Source organism: Anguilla anguilla, chromosome 9 (assembly GCF_013347855.1).
Source record: "Anguilla anguilla isolate fAngAng1 chromosome 9, fAngAng1.pri, whole genome shotgun sequence".
Taxonomy (NCBI): Eukaryota; Metazoa; Chordata; class Actinopteri; order Anguilliformes; family Anguillidae; genus Anguilla; species Anguilla anguilla.
The window spans coordinates 50,698,357-50,716,509 of NC_049209.1; the positions used below are offsets into that span (position 1 = coordinate 50,698,357).

Genomic DNA, 18,153 nt, shown 5'->3' on the forward strand with positions numbered 1-18,153 from the left:
AATAAATAATTTAAACGGTGTATGGCACGGGCAATGTTTGTCTTCTCCACTCAGTTGGTACGTCATTGCACACGTGCAGCCGATTAATAGTTTAATATGGCCAGAATAGGTTCCAAGAGATTAATACCAAGATTAACTTCTGTTTCACATTTAGCTCACTGAATGCTTTAGTCACACATGGCTAAGTTTATATGAGATAAATCTGTTTGATTATGCATAAACAAGCAGATTAGTGCTTGGAAAAAAATGTATAACTTCCTTTATGATCAAACGCAAAGCAGTATCGTTTTCAGATGTTATCAATTTCTGCAAATTAATAAATAAAAGCAGATGACTGTATGAATGTAGTAGTTAGAGAAGATGAATAACACAGACAAATAAAAATGACAGGGGTGAAAAATAACCATTTGTGTACGAGGACGTAAGCTAAAAACATCTTAAGTTTTCGGGTTGGACATGACGATGAAGCATGGCAGGTTTATCCAGATGGAGACAAGCCAGGAACCCTCTCTGTTCTGACCCCCTGAGTCAGCAAGAATTTATCTGCAAGGGGGGGGGGGGGGATTGGTTGGGTTGGTTGGGCTGGGGGGATTAACATTGGGGTGGGTTGGGTGCTTAGTAGCATGTAGCATGTCCTCACATTGACTCCACACAGGAACACCCGGGATAGTAACCCACAGGGACACTGTCTGCGGTGCAGCTGTTGACTTTAATCAACTGGGCTGGCTGGTTAAAAAATAAATAAATAAAAAAATACACACTTTCATGTGTACATTACAGGATGTGTGCTTTTTAATACAGCCTGTCTCCCAGGCAACGGAAAGACAGAAAGCAATAACTACACCAAGGATTTTTGTGTGAGATGGAAAAACAATCTTATTTGTACAAGTGTTTTTGATTAACCGATTTTAGCCACAAGGTTTGTTGATATAAACTATTTTTCTAAAAAAATTTTGAGCCACTTTATGCCGTAGTTAATTGCACATATTCTGTTGGCAGAGACTTCAGGTTTGTGCCATAGGTTTGAAATCTGATTCGTCCCGTGAGCTGACTCGCTCAAATGCACCGTGGAACATATGGAATCTATGGAAAATATGATTCAGTAAAACGCTCTGGTTGGCAAACAAATTACTTCCATACGGCGTAAAATATGAGATATTATATTCAACTGCAAATGCCCTTATTATTTAGTCTAAACCATTTTGGGGGAAGCAGGTCAATAATAGAGTATGACATACCTGTACGTGTATGTCGAGTATAATTCACTTGATTAATTCATTTTTAGAGGCATTCCACTGAATCATTTTCCTGCATTTTTCCTTTAAGCAGAAAATGGTATACTTACCTGCGACAGATTGGCGACTTGTCCAGGTGCGTATTCCTGCCTCTCGCCTGATGCATGCTGGGATAGGCTCCAGCACCCCCTGCGACTCTGACCAGCACAAGCGGGTTAGATAATGGATGGATGGATGGGCACTATACTTAAGCATTTGTCCAAAGACCTGGGCTCTGCCACACCGAGGCAGACAAAATCTCTGGCTGGCAATTACCTACAGTACTGCAATGCCGTAACAGTGGCCCGTATGGAGAGACTTTCCAGTACCGAGGGATTTTACATGACAAACGTCCTTCCAGAAAAACCGCTGACATCAGCACTAAATCAAAGGCACAGTTGAACAGGCTCTATGGACCCAGAGGCCATTTTGTTCCCCCTTTGTGGAGGCTACAGGGGATGGTTGGTGAGGTGTTAACTCGCAACAGCCTTGAGCACAGCGTTGTCTGGCCATTCTCAGCGCTTAGGTTCATTTAAGCTCTTACATAACCATAGTCCCTGGTCTACACCGTGGAGGGTGACTCCATACGCCGAAACACGATACGATTGTTTCAAGAGGACCATTTATCTTGTTTACCTCTCATGCACTTCCTTACAGCAGCCTGCTCGGCTATGACGTAATGCTTCCTGGCACACTCCAGATGGTTACAATACCGTGGCCAGAGGTGTGCGTTCTGTGTATACATTGTGGGATCTGCGCATGCAGTGTGGCCAATGCATATCCAGTGTGGGCTCTGTTCCATAGATGCAGTGCGTGTTCTGAGCATGCAGTGTAGGTTCTGTGCATTCAGTTTGGGTTCTGTAGATGCAGTGTAGGTTCTGTGCATTCAGTTTGGGTTCTGTACATGCAGTGTAGGTTCTGTGCATTCAGTTTGGGTTCTGTACATGCAGTGTGGGTTATGTAGATGCAGTGTGGGTTGTGTTCTGCAGTGTGGGTTCTGTAGATGCAGTGTGGGTTCTGTTCTGTACATGCAGTGTGGGTTCTGTGCATGCAGTGTGGGTTCTGTACATGCAGTGTGGGTTCTGTTCTGCAGTGTGGGTTCTGTGAGTGCAGTAAATGTGTAGGCACTGACAAGTGAGCTTTGCCTGAAGGATGCTGTTCTTCTGCTGTTGAGCAGTGAATATAGATAAAGGACCAGGGGGCTGGGTGCAAAAATAATGAGTCATCCTGATCTTTTTTTTTGAAGCTTTCTGATCTGTTTGAAGGTCTTGGCACTGCTGGGGCCCTCTCTGTAGCTGGCGTGTCAGTGTTGGCCTTCGGGGGGGTCGGGGGGTGGGGGGGTGTCCTGTGAGTGCGTTCTCTGTCCCTCCGAGGTCTTCATTCCTGTTCATGCGCAGTTTATTTTACTTTTTTTTTGGGAGAGAAGATGAATTGCTCATTTTGATGGATGAAAGTTCCTCTGAAGTTTTATTTAATTTCTCCGGTAAAATCCGTGTGTTGGTATTTTTAGAGTAACAACGCACTGGGTACATGCACATGCATGTGTGTGCGAGCGTGCGTGCGTGTGTGTGTGTGCGTGTGTGTGTGTGTGCCTGCGTGCGTGTGTGTGTGTGAGTACATGCATGTGCACATATGCGCGTGTGTTTGTGTGTGTGTGTGTGCCTGCATGCGTGTGTGAGTGTATACGTGTGCACATGCGTGTGTGTTTTTGTGTGCGTGCATGTGCGTGTGTTTGTGTGAGTGCATGCATGTGCGCATATGCACGTGTGTGTGTGTGTGTGTGTGGTCATTGCCTTTATGCCCCCAGGGCCAAGGTAACAAACCCAAAAACAATGAAGTGAGCCATGGAACTTCAGCTGCAAAACAGACTTATTAAAGAAACATATGCAGCGCTGTCCTAATGCCCATGGAATGTTTATAAGTGCGGTGCCTGCATGTGTTCAACAAAATCAGCACCAATAGTCCTGTGTATTCACCAGAGACATCCTGTACCATCCATCAATTCAAAAACTACTATATTTGTTCAAAATTGATTTGATCACAATAACACGGAGTCAGAGTATTATCCTATGACATTTCGTACAGTACAGGAGGAGCTCATTAGAATTTTAAACTAAATTAATAAATGTATTTAAATGTAGTGAGAAAAGACCAGACTCTAGTGATATTTTTTCAGATGACAGAAAGCAGACTTGGTGACGTTCCTAATATGAGAATCCAAGTTCAATTCAGAATCAAACATAATACCTATTGCTTGTTGGCTGGGAGTAAGTCCCAGTGAATGTCATTTTGCTGCCAATTTCTGTCTCTGGGCCAGTGCACCAATAACCTAGTGTGTGTGTGTGTGCGCGCTTTCAATAAGTCCAGTTTTAAACAATGAAACATTTTAACGCCCGCCAAAACACCAGAGAGCCCAGGTTTCGGCGGGATCTTACCGCTCACCCACACGACCCGATACTCTGTGCAGAGCCGTGAGTCAGACTGACGCTGTCTGGCAACGGTAACCATAACGACCTTCGGGGGGGGGGGGGGGGGAAGCGGAGTCAAGGCAGCCCTGGGGAGAAACGCGACGCCATCCAAAACCTAATCGCGAACAGCCGGTCCTCGGCGGCGCTGCCGCGACTTGTGACGACTCCAGGACCCGGGAGTCCCCTTAGCCTCCGCTGATTTAGCGCCACGCTGGGTACATTACGGTTTTTTTGGCAGAAGAGGAAGAGAAAACCACGCGATTCAGCAAAGCTGAGGCAGCGGGTTCCCCTATTTGTCACTCGGCTTGGATTTCGACCCAGATTAATCCGAGCAGATCGTGATAATCTATAGCCTTGACTGAAAATTCTTGCCAGTTGAGGCTACATTTGAAATGGCCTACACTTCTTTTTTTAAGTTCCAACTTGGCTCTCCGTTGTCAAACGATTTACCTGCCTCCTCATCCACGCTTTATGAAACCTTAATGAAACGTATCAGCCCAGACTTCTTTAAATTTCTTTCTTTTTGTTCCACTGCTGTGGAAATGTATGACATCATCCTCACTATGCTAAACAGGCAGTGTTCTTCGCTGGAGAATGAACTGCAGTCACTGATGAGCACTGAGGTCCTAACTATAGGACGGAGTGTAGCACAGTGGGTAAGGAACTTGGCTTGTAACCGAAAGGTCGCAGGTTCGATTCCCGGGTAAGGACACTGCCGTTGTACCCTTGAGCAAGGTACTTAACCGGAATTGCTCCAGTATATATCCAGCTGTATAAATGGATACAATGTAAAATGCTATGTAAAAAGTTGTGTAAGTCGCTCTGGATAAGAGCGTCTGCTAAATGCCTGTAATGTAATGTAATGTAATGTAATGTAATGTAATGAGGTCGCCCTCACAGCTGGGCATGTGCCAAAGACCGGTAATTACGCGATTGGATTCAACGAGTTAAATCCTCAAAACAGGCCAAAGAGCATGAAAGTCAAGATCGGCTCAATTAACACTAAACATCTGAATTGATTTTCCGTAAAAATGTTTTGTAGTTTTTACATCAAATAGGAGATGCGTATATGTGACTTTAAAAACACACACAGGAAAATGTTCACTGTTTAACCAGCTCTTGCAGAGTCCCTATTGGACTCATATTTTTCATTTGGATGACTTTCTTTAAAACGATTTATGTAGCCTATTTAAAAAAATAAAATAAAAAATCGTAAACTAAAAAGAAAATAAATATCCGAAAGATCTTCACGCAACAAACTGATTGTTTCTGTTTCAAAATTCTGATTGAGTGCTCACTTCATAGCTCTGATATATTTGGCCCTGAAGAGCAGTTAGAGTTTATTTAACTCTGGGAATTTGGCTGGCATGTTGTGACCCAAATTTCACATCGCTGCTATGGGAGCTGAACAGTATAACTGAAAACAAACAATTTCTGTTTGTTTTCTTTTTTTAAATAAAATTGTAAGCTTAAAAAGAAAATAAATTTCCCGCTTAGCTTCACCCAAATTGTTCAGTGTCAAAACTGACCGAGTCCATTTTAACTTTGAAGTATTATATTTAGCCCCTGTGGGACTAAACAGTTGGTGTTGATTTAAATGTGGGAATTTGGCTGGACGTCCTCTCAGGATCCCAACTATCTCTGCTATGTGGGCACACCTGTACATTCTACCTGTGCCCACTGTTGCTGATTGGATGGAGGGAGTGGGAGGTGCAAGGGTTGGATGATCCTTCAATTATTACCTTGCAGGAGCACTGCGTTGATGGATTGAGACAAAGCAGAAATCTGGTTTGGTTAATGCTTATGTACAATAGATACAACTGGCTGAAAATATTATTGCTTGCAAGAACTGCCTGAAGTAAACAAAAATTTTGACTATCACGCAGATGCTGCGGCCCTCCAGGACTGGAGTTTGACACCTGTGGTCTTCAACATACATTTTTAACCAAACAGTCAAACCATTATTTTATATTGGCCACAGCATTTTCATTCTGTAGGAAAGACGTGGGGAAGAAAATACGGACGTGGGAAACACAGATGAAAAAGTTCCCTTCAACTTGGAAGTCTGTATTAATACGATTATTTTCCAGATTATTTGCCAAAATACAAAACATAAGAGCTTGCACTTGGTTAGAGGCCAGCGGGATTTTATTTACAGTGTTCCCTGCAAACTCAGTGTCGGCTGAAGTAGCCTACCTGTTATGCTCAGGTATTTTTGCTACCTGTGCACTGGTTTTCCGCCTCACCAGCGCGCGCCTGGTCAACTGGGAGTGGCGTTCGCTGTTCAAAGCATCATTAAGTCATCTGCCGCGGAACACTAATCAGCTATGATAATTTTTATTAAAATATTCAAAACCTGATTGGCTACACACCAGGTGGAGAAAATGGTCATTCACAAGCTAGAGGAAACGTCTGGAAGCATGAACATGTCTGTATGATTAAAATGTATATTCAAACGTTAATTTTAATAATACATTTTTTTTCGAATATCAAATCTAAGACTTACAGACTAGAAAACATGGAGGACATCGATCGAATCTGGAGGACGAAACGTAACTTTGCATGGCTGAAGCAAGTAATTGCCACAAATTATTTGAGAAAACGGAACCGTGTTGACGGTAAGCAAGCACGTTTTATTGACTTCCTGGGTTGTTGATGCTAGTTATTACGTTAACTTATGGTCAGTGCAAAGCAATGTGAAATCCCAGTTATATGTTGCTTTACTATGTTCAGACCTGCCAAGTGTATCATGTAATTATCTTAGTTGATTAAGACAAGACAGAGAGCCTGAGGCTCAGAGGTGTTTTTTGTTTGGTTTTGTGTTGTGTTTATTTGTGGGACTGATGTAATGGCTACATTCTGGAAGTGACTTGTATTTTTCTTGTGGGAGTGTGGCATGAGTGTGGGTTAACAAGGATGTTTGGCTACTGTTTTAAGTTAGATTGTCAACTAGCTAGCACGTTGATAAATCCGGGTAACTTTGCGTATGATCCTTCTCTAGTAACCAAGTCAGAGAAGGCTACACATTTTATGTGCGCATAAACTTTTATGTATGTCGCTTTACATCAATGTTAAGATTACAGCATAGAATTAACATTTTACAGTTCGCAGTGGTCGTAAGCAGCAGGCCTGAAAGCTCGCTGCAGAAATCGCACCGTGGTGCGTTGAACTCTGCATAGCAGCTGTTTCGAGCGCTCCTCTTGCAAGCGTTACGTAATGAGCACCTGCTTTACGGCATGCGGATCAGACAGTGCCGCCTGTGATCCGTGTCTGTATGGCGAAGCATGTAACCACGGAAAAATACTGCCGCTTCAAGCGTAAAAGTTTCATTTTTTTTGCATCCCCTGTGTTGATTTCAAGTCTGGGCATATGCCTGTGCCAACATTTTTGAAATTACGCGCAAGAGCAACACATCTGTGGCTATTACAGTAGGTCTAGTTTGAAAAATAAATCTTGTATGTTATGTAAACAATCGGTTCAAATTAATTACACACAGTAGCTGCCAACGGGAGGGTAATATTACCCCTCTGTCTGAAACTGTATGCAGTAATTGTGCCTCATTTGAAGTATAATAAAGTCATAATTCATGCATTATAGTGATTATTCAACCGTTTTATTGCATTTGCTGTTTGATTCTCGACTTCCCGTTGTTTTAGGAATCAGGTTAATTCTGGTCCCACCGTACTGTTCTGCATTATGTAAGAGGCAAGCAAGGCAGAAATGCTGTCCTCAGCATTTCTTGGTGCTGTTTTCGTGAGAGGTAATGTGCTTTCATGGCTTACCGACATAAATTCTGTGGTGGAATATTATTTTTTTTAATTTTCCTTGAATAGTATCATGAAAAACAGTATCATGGCTGAAGGGAGGTGAGGGTTGATCTGCTGTCTTCCAAAATAATGTACTAGTCAGGAACAAGCACTGGACAGGTAGCCTTTATACCCCTATAAAGCTTCTTAACAAATGGACACTGGCTTCAGTGTAAAAGTCCTCCTTTGCTATCCTGGACTATAAATATCATCAGGCCTATAGTGCATATTAGCTGTACTCTAATGGGCAGTCTGGGCTTCATGTTTAGGTTTGGATTGGCCCAGATCCCAGGAAGTGTTGAGAATATGATGAATCTTGTGTTTTGTTTTTTGGTTTCTTTTTTTTTTTTCTGGTCTGAGAAAGTGACCTCATCTTCCAGCGCCCTGACAAGCTACAAAACTTGCCCAGGTCACATGGGGCCTGCTCACAGACAACATTGAGCCTCTTAGGAGCTGACTAGCGCCTGCTGACATTCTCTGCATTAAGCTGAGCGTGACTGAGTTTGTCAGAGTCCGGTAAGGACACAAATGTGCTCTGTTAGCATTAGAAATACACTGTTAGAGCTGTTTTTACCCTGACAACATTGACTCAGTGAGTTAATGTGTGTGCTGCAGCCCCACTACTTACTAAAATAGACTTTGACATGTTCAGGTACGGAAATAAGATTTTAATCGTGACAGTGAAGGCTATGGACGCAGATTTAGGGGAAAAGGTGTTGAACAGATGATCAGGAAGGAAGCTGCTATTGTACATTTTTTTAAATAGCACAAAGGACATCTGTTTCAGATAGGCTAGTTTCAGTAATTACAGTTAGGTAGGTGATTTCCCTTTTATGCTGTACGTGGAGAATATACAAAGCAAGGAAATGTCAAATCCAGTGTCAAAGCCTCATCAGAGGGAGAGAGACTAGGGGACAGATAGAGGGAGAGGGAGAAGGAGGAAGGGAGAGAGAGAGAGAGATATTTTTGACTTTTTGATGTTCCTTTATTGAAATGCTGAATTTTCCACAACTACCTATCCTAGCACCCTATTTACAGGCCCACAACCCACTCCTACCCACCCCCCAAAAAACCAATGCAACACACAGAGAGAATGAGTGAGACTGGGGAATCCATGCAAAGGATCTGGGATAGCCATGGCAGGTGTTGATTGAAGACTTTACGCGTGTTTCTTCGTTGTTTGACTGAAGGCAGGGCGGCCTTGCGGATCTGAAAGAAAGGATTACAGCTTCGTATCGGTGCTCTTTTACTCCCCAAGCCTGATTAGTGTGTGAATCACAGTGTGGGAAGGACTCCGATGCTCTCCGGCCAAAACACATCAATAATTCAGAGCAAAGATAATGAGGAGGGAGAGAAAAAAAAAAAAGATATGAGTGCACCAGGCCCCGAGTCAGTTATGTATCTGAAATTTGTTAACTCTCTAGATGCTGGTGAAACAGCCTGACAGGCCAAAAACGTACAGTCATATGAAAACACAGACTTGTGAGTATTTGTCAAAATGGCCATTGCAGTGATGGGCAGGGATTGTACTGGCATTTAAATTGTTAATAATATGAAGTTAAAATTGCACTGCGTTTTGTGTTTAGCTGTTAAAAATTGCTGGCAAACTGTGTACAAATGGAAGGTAAGGATTTTGGATGTCCAGATTCCCCCCCAAATTCCATATCTGCATCTAGACTCCCCATACATGCATGTGCCCTCATTAATCTTATCTAGAAAAACCATGTACCAGCTACTCTTAATTGGGAGGGCGATGATGATCCAGCATTCATCATCATCATAATAATAATAATAATAATAAGAAAAATGTTTCTGAAGCATGTTTGTAGAACCCCAATGCCCCTGAAAAGAGGAATGTGTCTCAAACTCTGTAGAATGATGCGGTGTATTAATAATCTCTTCCCATTTCCCCTCTACTGAAATAAAGGAAGCAAGAGCTGCTGTCGGTCCAGTCACATCATTGGCAGGCGGACATTTTGGCTCTAAGCTAACAGCACATTGGAAGCCTCATTCTCAGCGATCAAGGTAATGTTTTACACATTATGCTATATTATATCAAAACTCTAGCTTTTTGACCAGAGTGCCATTTCCTGCTAAATTCTCTTGTGGGTTATTTGTGGAAGTGCCCGGCTACCCAAGTTTGGTGTCTCCCCTTGTCTCGTCCTGCCAGCAGTTACCGAACCCCTTGTGCAGAAATAATTTGTCCAATTTTTTAAGTCTGTTAGCCGCTTCAGTGATGTGGCCAATATCCCAATGCACCCGGATAAGAGTCAGAGTCTGAGGCAGGGCTGTGTCCAAGGATGTCAGTACAGTGCAGGACACACACGGACACTACATTACGTTACATTACATTACATCAGTGGGCTTTCAGGTCCAGAGTGCCTGGCAATTTAAGAGAGCTTAAGTGTGTTCGCCTTATTTACAGTATATAAACAACTGGGGCGGTCCTGGCAAAGAACATTGGCAGACCAGTGAGTCCACACACGCACACGCACATACACACACACACACACACACACACAAAACCACGAACAGACGCACAGACACACATATACACGTGCACACACACACACACACACACACACACACACACAAACCTCAAATGCTGACCTCATTATCTGTGGGCTGTGTAAGGTAATTAGATTATGCATATTCCAGCTTTCCCAGAGGAAACTGAAGCTGATTCAGGGGTGACTAAGCCAGTTCCACAGAACCACAATTAAAATCAGTACCGGATTCTGACCCTCGACTCGGACTGCGAGGTTATGAACCCCCCCCCCCCCCCCCCACTGCACAGAAAAACAACATGACATCTGCACTTTTTTCAAGGCCAGAATCCTTCAATATGCAGAGTTCTGTCTGCAAGTAAATTGATTTCTCTGGGACCAAACGTGTTTAACTGTCACCTTCATGATAGTCTAAGAGTGTTTCAGTCTGTAACAGGATGTGCTCTTCATGTTGTTAGATTTTCTGGGTGTCAAATAATGTTTTGACAGCCACAACTTTCTTTCGTGCCAGTGTTCTGAAGATGGTGCAGTGTGCTAAACAGGAAAACTAAACGAAATGGCAGAGGGTTGCGAAAGTATTTTTTTATTATTCAGTTCTCAGTCTTCCCTAAATGAATATATTGACCGTTCCCCATGCATCCAATCTTGAGTATTGTCCTATGATACGATAATACATACCCAAAACCCACTTTTAAAGTTACCGTTCACGCATTTAATTTCCAGTTTTTAACTTCCTGAGTTCTCTTAGTAATGGCACAGCGCGGGCTGGTAAACAGAGCTGTCACTGCAGAGATCCGTAAACAAATTGGGAAGAAGAAGCACCCTGCTGATGTTCTACTGACTCTGAAAATGAAAAAGAAATAAAAATGCAAAGAAACCCAGGAAGGCTCAGCTGCACTCTTTTAGATAAAGTTTTTTTTTTGGTTTCAAATTTTGCTCCAAAATAGTGAGTTAAAATGTAAGCATGGTCTTTAGCTCTTTAAAGTGTGAGATCATAAATATGATGTTTAGAATGTTAGAATGATGTTAGAATGTTCTTAATAGAATTTACATTCTAATGCTGACGTAACGATCACTGCTGGTAACTGAAAGCAATGGAGTTCTAGAACCCTGGCTTAGAATGTTGAAAAGACATTCCAAAAAACCAGCAGTTCAAAGAGATAAACCCACATTGGAAACCCAGCCCCCCACAGTTAGATGCCAGGGTCCAGGTTATCTTATCCTTAACCCAGTCAACAGACCCAGAAGCCTGAACTGGTGTGGCTGTCCAAATCAGTTAGATAGAAAACCAAATGAATTACAAGAAGACAGATGTGTCCGTTGGTTGGGTGGACCGACAAAGGTGGATATGAGGTCTAAAATATGTACGTCGCTTTGCGAAAAGACAGAATAATTTAATGTAATACAAACATTAGGCCTAATGCTTGGCTTGTGATACTTCAAGGAAATTGATGTCCGCCCAACTCTTTCCTGTAATAAAACACGACTTGTCCTATTTTATTGTACAGGTGATTATGGTTATGGTGTTTTCAGTTACAGATGATTATTCAAAAATACTGCTCTTTCAGACTAATACCAAATATGGAACAAACACTGCAGACGTGATGTAATAATATATGCCCCTGGGTTTACGAGTCGTGTACTGTGGGGCGTACAAGGTTCCTGGTTTTATTAACCTGCTTCCTATGACATTTATTTTGGTGTGCTATGGTGAGTGGATTCTGTAAACGATACTTTTAATTTATGGTGTTTTGTCTGTCTCGCAGGATACAAGTTATTGTTTTAAACTCAAAAGTTAGGTCTGACATAAATTGATTCCTAAAAACAATTTAGATATGTGCACCTTGTTTCCTTGAAAAATATATTTCCTCAAAGACCCACAGGTTTAGATTGTCTCCTTCATTGCGTGTAACCATTTCAAATGTGTACATCAGCCAGATGAAACCTACATCGTTCATATCAGCTGCAAACTCACGTTGTCTTCAGTAGGACGGTGTTTGCACCTATGGTAGATAATATGGTTTGGAGGCATAAGACAACAGCTTTGATTATAGAAGGGTGCTAGTGGCCATTTCTTTTTTTTAAATGGTACCATAGTTTCAGTGGATAGAGAAGCTGGGCATCCGTGTTTTACTTTTACTGGTATTTCTGAATATGTGTTCATTGCCTTAGTTTTCTGTTTAGTATTGTTATTCAGGGGTTTTTGAATAATATTCTTGATGAAAATAGGCGGCTGTTGGTGTGCTTTGATTGGACTGATTAGGATGAACAGTAGCCACCCTAAATATTTGCTTGGCCTAAAATTCTCCATTGTTTCCAGCGGTATATTTCCCATGGGTACAGTATCATGGCCTTACATGGCCTATTTCTGTAACTGATTTCTTCTTAAATATTTCAAAAATAAACAAGATCGTTTCACCCAACTGAGCATTGGGTTACTGCAATAGATTGGTGGCCTGTCCAAGGTGTCTTCCTGCCTCTCACCCAATGCATGCTGGGATAGGCTCCAGCACCCAAACCCCATAGTAATAATATGGAGTCATCTCTCATATGCATGTCTGACTAAGACACTAAACTTCACACAAAAAAGATGGAGCATTCAGTCGTAATGTGTTGAAAGGCACTCATCTATCCTTGATGGGTGCTTAGCATTTATGTGCTGAGTCAGTTTTGTTGTGCATGTGTGTGTGTGTGTGTGTGTGTGTTCACCAATTGGCCATGTTCTTTTACTGCAAAGCCATGTGAATTTCACCTCAGTCATTTATGATCATTTTTTTCAAAGTATGGCATGCATTCTCGTGGATCCACGGGAGTTGGCCAAACAGTCTGTTTTGCATTACAGAATGAGTCCACGTTGTGAAACGCAATGCATGATATTCATGGACACTGTGCATGTGCATCAGGGCCTCTGCAGGACACTTACAGGAGTGTATTTCACTTATCTTTCCGGTTAAACTCCCACCTCTCTCTCTCTCTCTCTCACGCTCGCTCTCAGTCTCTCTCTCTCCTGTGTGCTCTCTCTCTCTCTCTCTCTCTCTCTCTCTCATGCTCGCTCTCTCTCTCTCTCGCTTCCTTTCGGTCTCTGTCTCTTGCGTGCTCTCACTCTCTCTCTCTCTGTCTCACGCTCGCTCTCTCTCTCTCTCGCTTCCTCTCGCTCTCTCTCTCCTGCGTGCTCTCTCTCTCTCTATCTCACACTCGCTCTCACTCTCTCTCTCGCTTGCGTTCTCTCGCTCTTTCTCCCTCTCTCATTTGTGATAGTTTCCTTTTGCACATTTATCTCTGTCGCACAAATCCTGTTGTTCAAGATTAACTGTGTAGGAGTCTGAGAACAAGTCACACAGAGCATCTTTCAGGCTACATTTTCACAACACTTTATTTGACATTTTTCAACAGCTGGGATGGACCATTTGTTGTAAAAGTTCTTTTTAATAGAGTTCTCAAGTTTCCCATGGTGGCATATTTTATTTTTTTCCTCAAGGCCGGAGTGTGGGTCAGAACATGTTCATTTGCTATTGCCCGCGTCCCTTGTCTGTATGACATTAGGGTATCTTTTTTAAAAATAAAGGTATCTTTATTAGCCATGAATATACATGTTATTACATATGTGAGCTAGAGAATGTTATTGAACCTACATTGGTGTTATAATTCAATAGAGATTTAATATCTACTTTGGCTAGTGAATAGGTGCGGCAGTGTAGTATAATGGGTAAGGAACTGGTCTTGTAAAACTAGAGGTCACGGGTTTGATTCCTGGGTAGGACACTGCCATTGTACCCTTGAACAAGGTACTTAACCTGCATCGCTGCAATGTAAATGCTATGTAGAAGTTGTGTAAGTCTGAATAAGAGCGTCTGCTAAATGATGTAATGTAATGGAGATGTCATGGCATGTCCATCAAAGGTGTATCAGGCTAATTCAGAATGACTGCTTGTCTGTAGAGGCTTCAGGCCTGTTTACAGGAAGTCTGATATATGGACTGACCGCTGCTAAATTTAAGATGTGAAATACCTCATCGTGACTGAACCTAATTCTTGACAAGTTCAGAGGTCGTGACTATCAGTCTTAATTTGCTTGACTGGGGGTATTTTTAAACGCAACGGCCTCATCTGCACCTTCCAAAAAACGACACTGCGTCAGACCTCCAAGTGCGGTATCCGCAACTCAAAGCTGGAATTCACAGTAAAACATTGAAATGTGCTAGCGTTTAGCGTTCCCAGAGGAAGCGCGGTACGTAGCGCTGGTTGGTTTGCATAATTATAAGGCCCACGGAGAACGACGTGTTTCGAAAATCGCTTCCAGATGAAACAACAAAAGTTTTATTAAATTGAACGTATAAAGGGGCAACAAATAATAATTTGCTGTTGGTGCCCAAGGTTTCAATTTTTGTGATTGCAACAGTACATGAAATGCTTGAATGTCAAACATAATCATTGCTTTTTGCAAAACTTAGAGACAATAAAAAGGCAACTCTTGCAGAGATGATTTGATCTCTATTGGGGATCCTTTGTTTGTGCAGTTTAACATGTGGTAGAATGTAGATACTGTACAGTTGAGCAGAAACTTCCAACCCTGGAGACCCACATGGTCTGCTAGTTTTCATTGTTGCGGGTTTTTTTTTTTTTTTTTTTTAATTGACCATTGATTAAAGCAGTTTATTGCGCAGTTGCTGTTTCTAAGGTGAAAAAAAAAAATCCATCCACACCCTGCGTCTCTCCAGGACCAGGGCTGGGGAGCCCAGGCGTACAGTACACAGGAACTCATGCTCAGAGATTCCGAAATGTGGCAGTCCAGCGTTCCAGAGTTTACTGGAGCTGAGGGGGGAGTGAAACGCTGGGCTCAGTGGCGCCCCCTGTCTGATGCACAGGGCACTGCCGGAGTGTGTTTGAAGATGCACTGGAGACAGAAGCCGAGGCTTTTCTCCTTGTTCATTGGCCCCTAGCCAAAATCTGTGTGTACAGTCCTCTGGATGTGTTGATGAGAGAGGGGGGATTGCTTTCACGCCCGGGGGTACTGGAATGTCTGACGAGCGGGTGACAGTTTTCAACATGTCTGCCCCCAATGCCCCCCTGCCCCCCCCCCCCCCCCCCACCTGTGACATACCTGCCTGTCCCTCATCTACAGCGCACAGAGAGGGAGGGAGGGAGAGAGAGATTACCATGATGTCATTCTGAAAAATCCATACGTGTGTTTGTTGGCTTATGTGAGTGGCTGGGCAGGAAGGGAGCTTGACTTGTTTATGTTAATGTCTGCTGCAGATGTCCACCGTAAATGTCACAGATTCACAACAGCCCGAGCTGTCAGAGGTGGCTGCGGGGGGCTCTAATTTAATGGCATTAGAGTGGTGTGCTTTTCTGACCTTCCATCTCAGTATCTTGGCTCGGTGTGCACCACCTTGACAAATGTTTGTTCATTTAAAGCAGGAAGTGGAAGAGGGAGAGAGGGAACGGGAGGGAGAGAGGGGAGACTGGCACTGCTTTTGATCGACAGCAAGATGGGTGTTGTAGGGGATCTCATTCGTTCCATTTGTTTCCCTGGCGTCCCAATTCCAGACCTCAATGTCTTAACAGGGGTGGGGGAACAACACACCCTCCCACCCCCTCCCCAAACTCAGCCACAGTACATTTGGGAGAGAGAAAGCCCTCGTGGTCTGGTCCTCCATCTTACTTTAACGGCTGTCTGCAGCCTGTATGTGTGTGCCTGCAATAAAAGCCAAACCCTAGCCATGACTGGCAAGCCTCTCTCCTTTATTACAGTATTACAGTTATTATGCACCCAGGACCGATTTCAATACTGGTTTAAACCGGTTCAGCCATCAAAAATGTAAAATGTGGATTTTATTTCATGGTATTAAATGCCTATGAATATCCCCTTTTCTTCTGAAACAGCTGGAGGGAACATTCCCATTAAATAATCCAATGAGAAAGAGCAAATACTTGTTCTGTTTTTTTTCACAAAAATAACGAACATTTAACATATATTTTGTTCTCTTTATTTTTGCTTAAAGAACAGCAAACGGCTTTTCAAATGACTAATTATGAAGCTAAAGCTGACTTGGCTAATTGAGTTGAATTTTTAACTTGGTTCTCTTTGCAAACGACTGTAATTATTTATTCGCAGTCAGGAGAGCCAGCATTTTTAAAAATCTGTGGTTGTCGTATAAACTGTTCCGCGTCAAATTTGACCACGTCGATCTGAACTTGTGAAGCCTGTGGCTGAAACGTGCTCTTTGCACATGAGCACCGTTTCACCTCTGCATCGTCCCTCTCAGCCAAAAAATCCTGACAGGAAGCGGTAGCAACTTCCCAGCATCCCCCTCCCCACCCCCCCACCACCATTTTGTGTGCAAAATGAGCCCCCCTTTGCGTCCCGTTCGCTGTCTGTTATGCACATAATCATTCCTCCTCCGTGTCGACTCCTCCAGGATAATAACCATTACACGCACGGAGGATGCCTGTCACCACGGGATACGTGTGACTTTTTCCCACTATTTTTTGCAAGGAGAGAGAGAGAGACACACACACACAGACACACACACACACACACACACACACACACTCTCTCACACACACACACACACACACACACACTCTCACACACACACACACACTCACACACGCACACACACACACACACACACTCTCTCACACACACACACACTCACACACACTCACACACGCACACACACACACACACACACACACACACTCACACACACACACACACACACACACACTAAACTTTGGCCCGTACAGCGCAGCAGCTGATTAGCACCTGGAACGGCCGTCTCCTTTGGAAAAACTTACGCGGGCTCTCTCTCTGGCCGTCCCGGAGCCCCCACCGAAACCGCAGCGCGCCCTTCCGCTGGGACTCGATAAAAGGGATCGCCGTGTTTGCGGAGCCAGAAACCGTTAATGAACCCTCCTTCCCCCCCTGGAGAAGCCTGCTCCCATTGGACGGCCAGCGATGGGGCTCGCAGGCCTGAAATGCACGACGAGAGAATCTTCAAAGGTTCGGCAAAGGTGGAGAATGAACATGCTACTCTTAAACCTCGCCACCCAAACACACACACATGCACACACACACACACACACATGCACACCACACACACACATCCTCACAAAGCCTCACAAAGACTCGTTGCTTGCGTTGTCTTTTCGTCAAGGACGAGAGATTTCGAACAAACCCCGGGATGCTACGGGGAAGAAGTTGAGAAACGGTTTTAATTTCATCGTGCTTACGCCATGCCTTCTCATTGTCTCCACATTAACTCGAACCAGGCTTAACTCTGTAGTGAGTGCCTGAAAAGCTTTAACTCTTTTGTTGGTTTAAGATCACACGTGATTGGAATGTTCTCAACTGAACATTCTAATGCTGATGTCACAATCACTGCTGGTGACTGAAAGCAGTGGTGTTCTAGAACACTCACTTAGAATTTTGTGGGAAAAAAAACATTCCAAAGAATTCCAAAAAACCTACGCTTCAAAGAGATTAGTGGTCTGCTGGTGGCCCTCTGTGCGAGGGCTCTGACTTGGAATTTTGAAAAGACGTTCCAAAAAAACCTGCTCTTCCAAGGGCTGAAGAAACACGAGTAACCTACTCTGTTCAGGGCTTTGCAGGTCTGTCCTTAACTGTGCCCTCCTCCTACATGCTCTTCTGCAAGGATATAGGCCGTTTAAATTTGTGGAGGTTGAACTTAAGAGAGCATGTGGAGAGAGCTGGAGAGCAGGGAGAACACATGACCCTGGCAGAGGCATCCCGCATTAATCCAGAATTAAGAAAACCTCCCAGATCAAAAGGACAGATTTTAAAAAATACATCGGCCGTTGTTAAGAAGAGGTCACGGCACCCCTCCGGGGGATTCTTCAGTGCGGACATCACGGCCCACGCCCGCTCGGCTGATTTAGGGTTTGTTCTTTATTAAGTGTAGGCTCCTGCGGCGAACATTTTGTCTGACTGCAACGCAAAGAAACCTGCTGCGCTCAAAAGACATTTTTTGTGAGATTTTCAGCATTTGTATTTCTCCGAGTATTTCTTTAATATATGAGACACATTGAGACATACAGATGTATTCAGTTCACACCAATGTACAGTAGTAAGT

At 43.4% G+C, this 18,153-nt stretch overlaps 1 long non-coding RNA gene across 1 annotated transcript in view; it reads left to right on the forward strand.

Moving 5' to 3' along the window:
* The first annotated feature begins 6,140 nt into the window (after positions 1-6,140).
* LOC118236406 overlaps positions 6,141-18,153 on the forward strand; it is a 47,991-nt gene continuing 35,978 nt past the window's right edge. Inside the window, exons 1-2 of the long non-coding RNA XR_004767030.1 lie at positions 6,141-6,360; positions 9,476-9,573. This is a non-coding gene — a long non-coding RNA (uncharacterized LOC118236406). The remainder of the gene's footprint in view (positions 6,361-9,475; positions 9,574-18,153) is intronic.